Here is an 11,649-nt window from a genome sequence, read left to right as displayed (position 1 = left end):
TTTACATATTAAATACTTCATAATTTTAATAATAATTCTTATTCTTCCATTATTTGATAGTCTTTTAAGAATCCAAAACTTCAAAATAATGTATTTTTCATGCATCTCTATTACTTACTACTGCTCTCCAATTGTGTACCCCCGAGGTTTTTAAGTAGTTTCATTGATCTTCGTTGTCCTATTTTACGTGTTTCCAGAATATCACATTTGTTATTCTTTTGGTGCTTTCTTTAGGTAGACAATGTATATCTAAACCAACATGGTCTTTGTTTTTTTTTTAAATGGCTTGTTTGTTGTCTCTCCTTATAAAAATCGGTCATGATTATCTATTCTCTTGTTTTGACTGTCCCCTTTTACTTGTTTCCAAAGTATTATATTCGATTTTGTTATACTTTCTTTTGATAGACATTATGCCCAACCCTACGCAATCTTCCTTTTTTTGTAAATGGCTTGTAGTCTCACCTTATTTGAGTAGGTCATGATTATCTAGTCTTTTTGTTGACCGTCCCTTTTTAGTTGTATCCAGAGTATCAGATTTGATTTCTTTTGCACTTTCTTTTGATAAAAATTAAATGCCCTTCGTTTTTTTTTAATTGACTTGATGTCACACCTTCTATAAATGGCTCAAAATATTTATGACTACTTATGAGTCGGTTATGATTAGCCACTTTTTCCTTAGTCGTCCTCTTTTACGTGTTCCCGAAATATCACAATTTATATATTTTATAGTGAAAACGTAATCTGTTTTGTTTTCTTAAATGGCCTGTTATCTTTATTCCATGAGTCTATCATAATTATAGCGTTATCTATAAATACATGTCTTCTAAATTGGCCCAACACATGCTTCCAACCACTTTCTCGAATATAGGAAGCCAACAGACTTCTTTTCCAAATTTTTCACTTATATGGTGCTACCGTGGCAGTACTGTCTTATATATCCTAGTTGTAACCTTTCTAAATGGAATTTTTGAACATAAAGTTCTTTTTCGTCTATTTTAAATTATAATGCAGTTAAGATTCTTTCCTCTGTAGCTGTTTTAAAAAAGTTCGTTTCTGTGATAAACCTTCCAAGGTATTTAAGTCTTTTACCATCTTTAAATATATTATCGTAAATATTATTAAGAGCTCTGCTATTATATCTGTAGATGCTATAATAATATACTTGGATTTGATGTCTTTTACTTGTATTAGTTTTAGTTATTTTGATACAACTTACTCTGCGCTAACTTGCTTCTCACTTGCTCCTTCTAACGTTGGTTACAGAAAAGCATAATTGCACTTTTTTTAGTGAAAATATCACATTGAAACAAAAAGAGATGGAGCTGAAATCCAGTTTATTTCATTGCCGATTGCTTGGAAGAATGATTAAGTTTTATAGGTTCTTCATAACACCGATTTTTTCTTTTTAATAAATTATAATGAGAAAATAAACAGTCCTAACATAAATTAATATTTATTGAAGTTATATTAATAGAAAAGTAAAAGCACTAACAACAAGAAAGAAAAGAGTAGAAAGTCAAAGTGCCATATAATAGCACTCAAAAAATGGAAAATTTAAAAATAGAATGAAAAAAAATGTTGACTGCTTAAAATATTAAAAAAAACAATTACTTTAATAATTACTGTGAAGATACCCTCTATAAATTTTTTTTATAGGAACATGTTCTGTGGGAAAAAAGTTGAAGAAAGACATAGCTAGCGCCCACACGGACTTGTTGCATTTATACAATTACATGCCGGTTCTATGAAATTATATGTAAAAGTTTGCTAAAGTTTATAAAAAACCCAAATAGTTGGCGCTACTTTTATTAAAAAATATATATATATATGTGTGAAATTTTTTCTAAAATTCTTTTAAGTTATGTCTCTTTTATATATATAGAATTTTTCTATCTGAACAAAATAATAATTTTAAAATTATTTTACTCATTCCTACTGCTTTGTCTAATTCTTAACTTTAACATTTATAATGGAAGAGTATATATATATACAAACACACATCAATGCATTATTTATCAATCATTATTGCACGTTTTCAACAAATCTACAATGCAGTTACTACGTTACAATGGAAGAATTTCCAAATTGGCCTAATTAAACTCAACCGACATAAGATGCAGTAGATCAAACCTGAAGACAATGGCGCATGTTTGTCGCGTACGGTGGTTTACACTACCCAAGTCGGTAGCTCGGCAACTGACTAAAATATTATCTGCACTTAAACTTACTTAAATGGAATGGAGTCGTCTAAGGTGTGCCTCACATTATGTTGTGGTGGTGGTGGCATGTTGCTAACATTTTTTTAAACGTAATTGGGTTTCATTGTTTCTATGTTAGATTTATTATTATTACATATTAAATGCAACTGCAACAAAAACCATGTAAACCTAAATGGATAATAATTGCCAACTGCATTTAACATAAATGTTTCAATATTTTGTGGTCTGAACATAATTTTGTATCATTTTGTTAGAATAATAATGAAACTTTTCAGTTCATAGTTTTTACAAAACAAATTCATTTTAATTTTACAACTAATAAAAAGTGTAAAATTTAATTAAATACTCCTAAAGAGGTTTTTTCGAACAGTAGTGAACTACAACAACAAAAATTAATTTTATATTATTTTAATTAGTTGAATTTTTAGCTGACCATACAGCTGTTTCAAATATTGCCAAATACCCATCATCAGTGGTCTTGGAAATAATTCTTGTATTTAGTTATTCGTAAATAATTTTTCTATGAGACTGCAGGTACCAGGAATCGAAGTTGGAATCGAAGTGAACTACAACAACAAAAATTAATTTTATATTATTTTAATTAGTTGAATTTTTAGCTGACCATACAGTTGTTTCAAATATTGCCAAATACCCATCATCAGTGGTGTTGGAAATAATTCTTGTATTTAATAATTGGTAAATAATTTTTTTTGAGACTGAAAGTGCCAGGAATCGAAATCGGGTCCTGCCAAATGTGACTCTAAATAAATAAATTAAATACTTCTAATATTTCTAGTTGCAAAAATAGTTGCGAAAAATTAATTTGACCGTTTAATTAAAAGAGTCTATAGCACCCACAGTATTAAATGTTCATCATACGCCCACGAGTCTCGATAGCTTACTGCGTATTTCTGTTGACAAACTTATTTATAACTTTGGAGATATCTAACGTATTCCTCAAAAGGTTTGCTCTAAGTGTTATATTTATTTAACTAAATATGGACAGTATGAAAAATTGAACTGAATCAAATTCAACTTTTTTGTAAAACTACGATTGACAAATGCGACGAAAAACTTATTTAAGTCAAGTTAAAAATTGTTGGTTGTATTTTTTTCTTTATATATAATTTATATGAGTTTTTGTTTCTGTTTAGCATACAAAATTTTCTTTACAAAAAAAAAAATTTATGTGAGAAACTTTTTATTTTTGCGGCCCTCAAAAGCAAAACTGTTGTAACAATTGCGCTTGCGTGTTGACGTATTGTCAAGTTTTCTTAACAGAAAATCTTAACCCAAAACGCTTGCAACGCTTAATTTATTAATGACAAAAAGTTAACAAATAAATGTTTTTTTTTTCGTTCCTTTAAACTTGTAGTAATAAATTTCGACGGTAAAAACTGTAATAACAATTGAAATGTTATTGTTTTAATTCGTTTGCTGATTTTTTATACTCGCTTTTTTTCTTCTTCTGTTGCAACCTTGTTTTTATCTTAAATTAAGTGTTAAAGCTTGAGTAATTCAACTTAATTTTTAACTTGCATCTTGACTGCAAATGCAAATTAGTATTTTAACGACTCAAATGTAAAAAAGTGCCACATTTCTAACCTAAAACGACGACAATTTTGATACTGTTAAGTTTAACGAATTGGGATTAATGGAGTATGTTATTTTTTTGTGTCGTAATACTGCAGATCAAATTGCTTTTAGAAAACGAAGAAATTAACAACAAAAAAATTAACAAATTTCAATGGGTTGTTCTTTTTCGCAGGAGAAGTCTATTAAAGCACTAAAGTTGGCTACAATTTTACCACCAAAACGTAGTATTTAAACTAATTCATTTATATAATTTTCTTAATTAACCAAATAATTTTTCCTCATATAACCAATTAACAAACTACGGTTACTAGATAGAATTTGTGGGAATTATTATTTCCATATTCTATTATTAGCTTAAGGAGTCTACAAAAGTTTTCCACTGGTTTCTATTTTATGCTATGCTCTCAACTCGTTAAACGATTTACCCGCCTTCTGCTGAACTATCCGTCTCCAGGTCTTTGCTGGTCTGCCTCTGCGTCTTTAGAACCCTGAGGGTTCCAAGTAAGTGCAACATGCGCGACATCTTTATAAGGCTAACTCAGTGTGTGTCCAAACCGACCATACTTCTTCCTTCTTATCTCGCTGTTTACGTTCGATATTCTGTTTAACTCTTCATATGAAATCGTTTTAGGTCACCATATGCCTAATATGTTGCACAGGCATCGATTGATAAATGATTGATTTATCGAAATAAAATAAAGTTATGTTTTTAAATAAATCTTAAGTCAATAATATATATGAAAATATACATATTTAATATACTTATTTAATATACTGCCAAAAAATTAGTAGTACTATTCACTCTGTCTGTCTTTTGATGCTGCAATTGTGCAACAAATGTGTTCTGCACTCTTACAATTTTAGTATAGCATTCTTGCATTTCGTGCACCTTGCAATGACTTTGCAAAACAGAGTGAATACCCCTATTATTTTATTTAATTTTGTAATATTATAACATATAGCAATTTAACACTTATTAGAAATACATTAGTTTTATAGAAAATTATATTTTCATACTGAAGTTGAAGGACTTTTGATGGACTGATGTTTTAAATCAGGATTTTTTTAAAATAATTATTAAATTGATTTCTTCTCATACATCTTATACTATAAATAACTTTTTTTTCTCAAATTTACTAATTGTACCTTATCATCAAAGATCATCATCAAAGAACCTTATCACCAAATTTGTTGAAGAACATATCTAAAAGATATTATTACACGATTTTTTATATACTACAATATGACTTTAAATCAAATTAAAATATTATTATAATAATTTGGATCTCAGAATATTTTAAGTACGGAAAGCACATGAATCAAAATAAAGCACAGAATTAAGATCTTTCTTATAATTTAATATAATACTATGGCACGAGTTTTACGATATATGCCAATATAGTTTAGTTCTCTAGATATTGAGGTTTAAGGTTGGAAATTTTTACGTGTACATCACCAGAATTTTCAGAGTTAACAATGCATTAACTCATTGTTACTTCTTTTTGTGTTATCAGTTTAAGAAATAAAAAAATTGAAACACGATATCTGGAAAGCTTAGTATATCAGCATATAGCATATTGAAAAAACTTGCTCAAACACTTTTAACAATTAAAACATCTCTAAATAAAACAAAATTACAAGAAATTTTCTTTGTGGTACTTAAACAAGGTATTCCTTAAAAACAACTCCTTATAAATTGAAACTTCCAACATTTATCAAGAAGTTAATGAAATACTAACTTCTATATTAATACCTACTATATGATAAAAAATGTTAATTAATACATTAGTAAATACAAATCAAATACAATAAAATTATTACTCATAAAAACTTTTTATTGAACTTTTATTATCACTTTTCGTTTACTTGATTGCAAATACTTAATGAATACTTTTTAATGCCTCATAATTTCAAAAATTTAATTATTTAAGCCGATAAAGTTTATAAAGCACTCATATCTATATTAACGACTGCATAAAACTTAAATTCAAAAGAGCATTTTGTTAATTGAAATATTGCCTTGAGCTTGAATATTACCTCTGAAATATATAATCAATCTTGTTTAAAAAATAATGGCACAAATAATGTAGTTGAGAACACAAAAATTGGTAGATTGTTCTTGAAGCTTTCATTTATATCATTAGTTGGTATTAACAAATATATATCCTTTTTAGACAAAGGATAACAAAAGTTATCAACTCACCTCAAAATTTTTGAGGGCATCACAATGGGCAATATACACCTTCGAGTGGAAGCGCCTTCTGAACCTAACCTAGACATATCTAGTAGACTCCATCGGGCAGTGCGATTTTCGTCTTGCAGTTGAACAAACTGAATGGCGTTAAAACATAGGTCAGCAGATCCTTTATTTTATGCAGAATATAAATGATCTTTATAGTGTTATTCACCAACTGGCACCGAATCGAACACCTTAGACCTTAAACTTTTTTTTGCTTTTTGGTTGTTCAAATGATAAGGTTTTCAACTGAATTTTTCGAGTATTATTTTATTTGTTTATTGTATCTTCTAGGACTTAATTGAGTTATTCAAGTCATACCCCAACTATAACTATTTGTGTATTAACTGATATATAAACTGATTTTACTGCTTTTTGTAATCGATTGGTTAATTTTTTCCGATACTAATTTTTGCAACCCTTCTATTGTATATAATTATATTGCAAATTAAAAGTTTGAATTATTTTTAGCACTTTGAAATCTCAATAAATTTTAGGAAGAGTTTATGAATAACTTTTGATAATTTAACAGAATTTTATTTCTCATTTCATTAAAAAAAAATATAAAATCAACTATAAATAAAATAATGAAAAACTTTATTTGCCGGCACTAAACAATGACTAACATAACATTAAAAATATTTAACATATGAGTGATTAACCCATAACAAAAGTCTCTTCTTCTTTTATGCCACATGAATACCATAGATTACCCACTTATAAATAGTATTTAAAATATTTTTACATTTAAAACGAAGCATAAAAAATTGCATTGAACATTTTAAATCGTTTGCCTTTCAACTTCCGCTTAGCTGCCCAACCCTACGGCCGGTTAATCACAAATTAACGTTAAAATCCGCAACACCACATCTGGGTTCCGCTTCAACAGTTGCACACGCCGAGATACGCATTTGCGCATTTCTTGCCAATTCCGGATATGTGTAGTTTGTGGCATTTAAACGGAGGAGTTCTCCATTAATACCCCCCGCAATTTTAAATGTTTCTCAAATATAACTATATATGATGTGTACATATTTAACGGTTATATTTCAACGCTCTATGGCGTCTACACATTTGGTAAAAGAGTAAAAATCAAACTAAATTTAAAATTTGGAAGGTCAATCGAAAAGTTCTTTGGAATCACAATTTTTACATAAATTTTTCAGCTTGGCTAACTTAGAACGGAAATTACTGTTTAAGGTTATTGGCACAGGGTTTGTGCCATGAATTATATCTTTTATTTATAGACACTATTTGTGGGTCAGGTTTATTAACAGCTACTGGCTATAGTACAACAGAGATGTACAGCGAATGGCTCACATTATAGTGCCATCAACAACATTCGCTGCTTTTTTTGAGTGTTTACTTGCTTACACCAACTGCGAATCGTGCAATGTCGTGCTTTTTCGTTCGTTAATGCAGTGCAGTGTTGTAGCTCGTACAGTCTATTGTGTTGTACTGCATCATGCAACACACTACTGCCTTTCAATATGCAACGAAATTTTGGTGTGCTAAACAATTTAGTTCGAGTTGATGATTTTGCTATAAAAGTCCCGAAAATATCTCTTACACAATTAGTTATGTAAATGACCTACCTAAGATTAATTATATCTATATTGCTTGTATTTTAATCATAAGTTATAATATAATGGAGTCAAATATATTAGATAAAATTAACAGCGGAAACTTCCATATTAAAAGAAAAGCAAACAGCAGCAGCAAAATTTGGGACATCTTTGGCTTAATTGAACAAGAGGATGGTTCCACAATTGAAGGAATTGTATTTTGTAATAAATGCAATAAAATATTAAAATACAATGGAAAACAGACATCCAATTTGGTGCGGCACAGATGTTATGTTAATAACGATAAGGTGCCAGAATTAAAAAAAATCGATTGTGCGGATAAGGACAACATTTTAAGCGCGTGTTCACAGTGGGTGGTGGAAGACTGTCGTCCATTTTCAGCTATAGATGGAAAAGGCGTTAAGAAAATGATACAACAGTTTATCAACATTGGAGCAAAATATGGTACCAACGTTGATATTGATGACATGATCCCGAATTCCAGAACACTATCTCGCCGAATTGAAGTTATTGCCAATGAGAAAAGAGTGGAAATATTAAATGAATTATCAGTTGCTGTTTCTGATGGAGCAGCCGTAACCTGCGATCTTTGGACGGATAATTTTATAAGAAGAAATTTTTTATGCGCTACAATCCATTTCAGTAAAGACGATCAACTAAAAGAATTGACTTTGGGGACCAAAAGCATGGATTTCGAACGGTGTACGGCTGAAAATGTTTTTAACAAACTACAATCACTTTTGGAAGATTTTGGAATAAAAAATTTAACTAACATTGTATTTGTTACTGATAGGGGTTCAAACATAATAAAAGCTTTAAAAAATAATATTCGCATAAATTGTTCTAATCACTTGTTAAATAATGTATTAGACTCAGCTTTTGAGAAGTCAGAAGGACTAATTCCTATATTTGAGAACAGTAAGAAATTAGTAAAATACTTTAAGAAGTCAAACTTACAACATATGCTAACATTTTCATTAAAAAATTATTGTGTGACGCGTTGGAATTCATATTTATCATTGTTTAAATCTATTTTAGATAATTGGGGTAAAATTTTTGAAATACTAACCGATACTAATCAAACGCAGAAAATAGCAAATATCAGCTTACCTATTTTGACTTAGTTTGTTGTAGTTTTAGAGAAGTTTGATATTATTAGCAAAAAACTTCAGGGAGGAAATTACGTCTCAATCAATTTTGTGTACTTAAGTATTAACACATTGAACGAGATTTGTAAGGAAAGTAATGAGGACAATCCCACTATTCAGGAACTTAAACAAAATGTATTGCAGGAGGTAACATTAAAATTTGTTCCTAATTTAAGTATATATCACAAGGCTGCTTGTTTTTTATATCCCCCAACAAATTCTTTTTTAGATAAACTTGAGAACGAATATGTAAAAGAATTTTGTATCTCCCAATTAACATCAAAAGCAAAAATTTCAGATTTCGATGAATCGTTAACTCAAGATCAGTCGGTAAGCGAAACGAGAGATTTTGATTTGTTTTTTTCAAGCGTTATTAAGAAACCGAAACTTTCACCAAAAGAAATTATAGCCGATGAAGTAGGACGTTATAGTTTAATGAATATTAATATAAGCAGTAGCTTTGATTCACTAAAATGGTGGGATAACCACAAAAGTGATTTCCCTAATTTGTGGAAATTTGCCACACATATTTTATCGATTCCAGCAAGCAGTGCTTCTTCAGAGCGAGTATTTTCAATGGCAGGGAATATAATCACTGAAAAAAGAAATCGATTAGGTCCGAATAATTTAAATAATATATTATTTTTAAATTCTGTACTCAAATATGATAATAAATAAAAATATATATTATTTTCTTTGTATAATAGAGAAATTGTACTGTTAACAATTAAGTTTATCCATAAGTAATACAATTACTGTTTAAATAAAAATGTAATTTTTATATTATACTTCTGTTTGACATGTATATAACTACATATGTAATTAATTTTAAGTTTATTTCTGTAATAAAAACTGAAAAAATTATAATAATGATTTTTATTTACATACATATAGATTTATAAAAATTATTACTTTGACATTCCAGGTGTGCACTCACATTTAATATTTAGCATGAAAAATGCCACTAAATAAAGAACAAAAAAATTTAAAGTTTTATTGCCCCCATAAGTTTTTTTAAGTTTTCTATTTATAAAATGATTTTCCTAGAAAATTTTATGATTGTACAAATATATTTATTGCATCCCAAAATTGGAAATCCTTAAAGAATTTCTTGAAGAATTACAACGCATAAAACTTAATGCAGGTAATTTCTTACGCATCATTATTTGTAGCGCATAGCACATGGTATTAGTGAAAATCATTCGTTGCCATTCACAAAGGCTCGTTGCCTTTTACGAAGCAATGCAGTGCACTACATTAAACTGTGCGAATAGTGTATTTCATTCGCTTCGTGTGTATACTGTTTAGTGTGCACACATGATTCGCGTTTAGGTAGTGTGTTTCACATTGGCTTTTGAATGCATTCATGTCGATCTCTGTAGTACAAGTGCAAAGTTTTTATTTTAATTCATTTACAAGTATGTATAATATAAGTAATTGTTGGTAAAATATATGTTATGTCTAAGCTTTTGTTTATATAAACAAAATGGAAATAAAAATAAACACATGACCTTATATTTATTTAAAACTAAAATTAGTATTATAAACACCAAACTTTTAATAGTTAATTACTTAATTAATTTGATTTTAAATCAATTTCTCTTCATCTGCATATTGAGCAAAAATATCTGGTTGTATTGATATATACTTAAGGTCACTCAAAAATTAGTTTCAAGCTATTTAAATGCATACAAAAAAAATTTATTTGAATACAAAAAACAATCAAAAATAACTTTTTTCGGTTTTGCTTCTCATAATTTATTTCATATTAATATGAACAATGATTAAGTAATCAATGATTATTTTTGTTATGACCGAAAGCAACGATTACTTAATCGTTTACCTTAACCCATGAAAATTAATAAACTTTTATGAAAATTACCCTAAACATAAAAGACTTTCACCAACAGCAACCGAAACCGAAACCAAATCGAAATTAAAACAAAACTTGAATAATGATATGATCGCAGTTTTGACAAAAAGTGTTAAAATATTAATGCATATTCAGTTCATTCAGACTCAAAGACTTAAAGATTTTGGCTAATAACTTTTGTAATCAAAAAAAGCCGCTTAAAGCTACTGATTACATCAAAGAGCTATTGGCGAAATTGCAGATGAAAAATTTTAAGTATTTTAGTGCTAAAAAAAGGCAAAAAATTCAATTTTTTCATTTTATATGACAATAAAAATACTTGATTTATGCATTTTAAAACATTTCTCTAAATTATTACATTGGCTAACAGTACATAAATTATTAATTAAAAAAAACATAATTTTATCTTATTACTTTGCTTAAACTGTTAGTTGGCGGCAGAAAAAAACCTCATTATGGTCAAAGTACTTTACCAGCTTATCTTTTTGCTGCTGTTTTGTCAGGAAATCAACTTCCTTTCGCATTTTGCAAAAAGTTTGTTGCTTAAGTCTTTTTAATTTTACTATAATGGGGTTTGTTTCTTAAGTCTTCAGCAAGCAAGTATTGTATTTGGAAAAAAGTAGTTTACAGTTTCTTTTTTAATATAAATATTAAAAAACAGAAGAACTAATTTATGAAAATTACATAATTATGAATAAATAATATTAATCGTTGTTTTTCTTTTAAAATTAAGTTTGTAAGCAAAAAACTTGTTTAGGATATAAGAACATTTTTATATAAATAAAAACTGTCTTACATAAAAAAATAAGTTAATAGTATGCTATTATGTATTTTAAACTTTTAGATTTTCAACAGTAATTTTACAAATTACATTTTTATATATAAGATGTAAATTATAAAAAATAAAATTACAGACAGGTTAAAATTATATTCTCATTATGTTGTAACGAAATATGTGTGAAGTGTCAGACTCAATATGACTAGATTTTAG

The sequence above is a fragment of the Teleopsis dalmanni genome, chromosome 2, assembly GCF_002237135.1.
Source record: "Teleopsis dalmanni isolate 2A chromosome 2, ASM223713v2, whole genome shotgun sequence".
NCBI lineage: Eukaryota > Metazoa > Arthropoda > Insecta > Diptera > Diopsidae > Teleopsis > Teleopsis dalmanni.
This window is presented reverse-complemented; position numbering follows the sequence as displayed.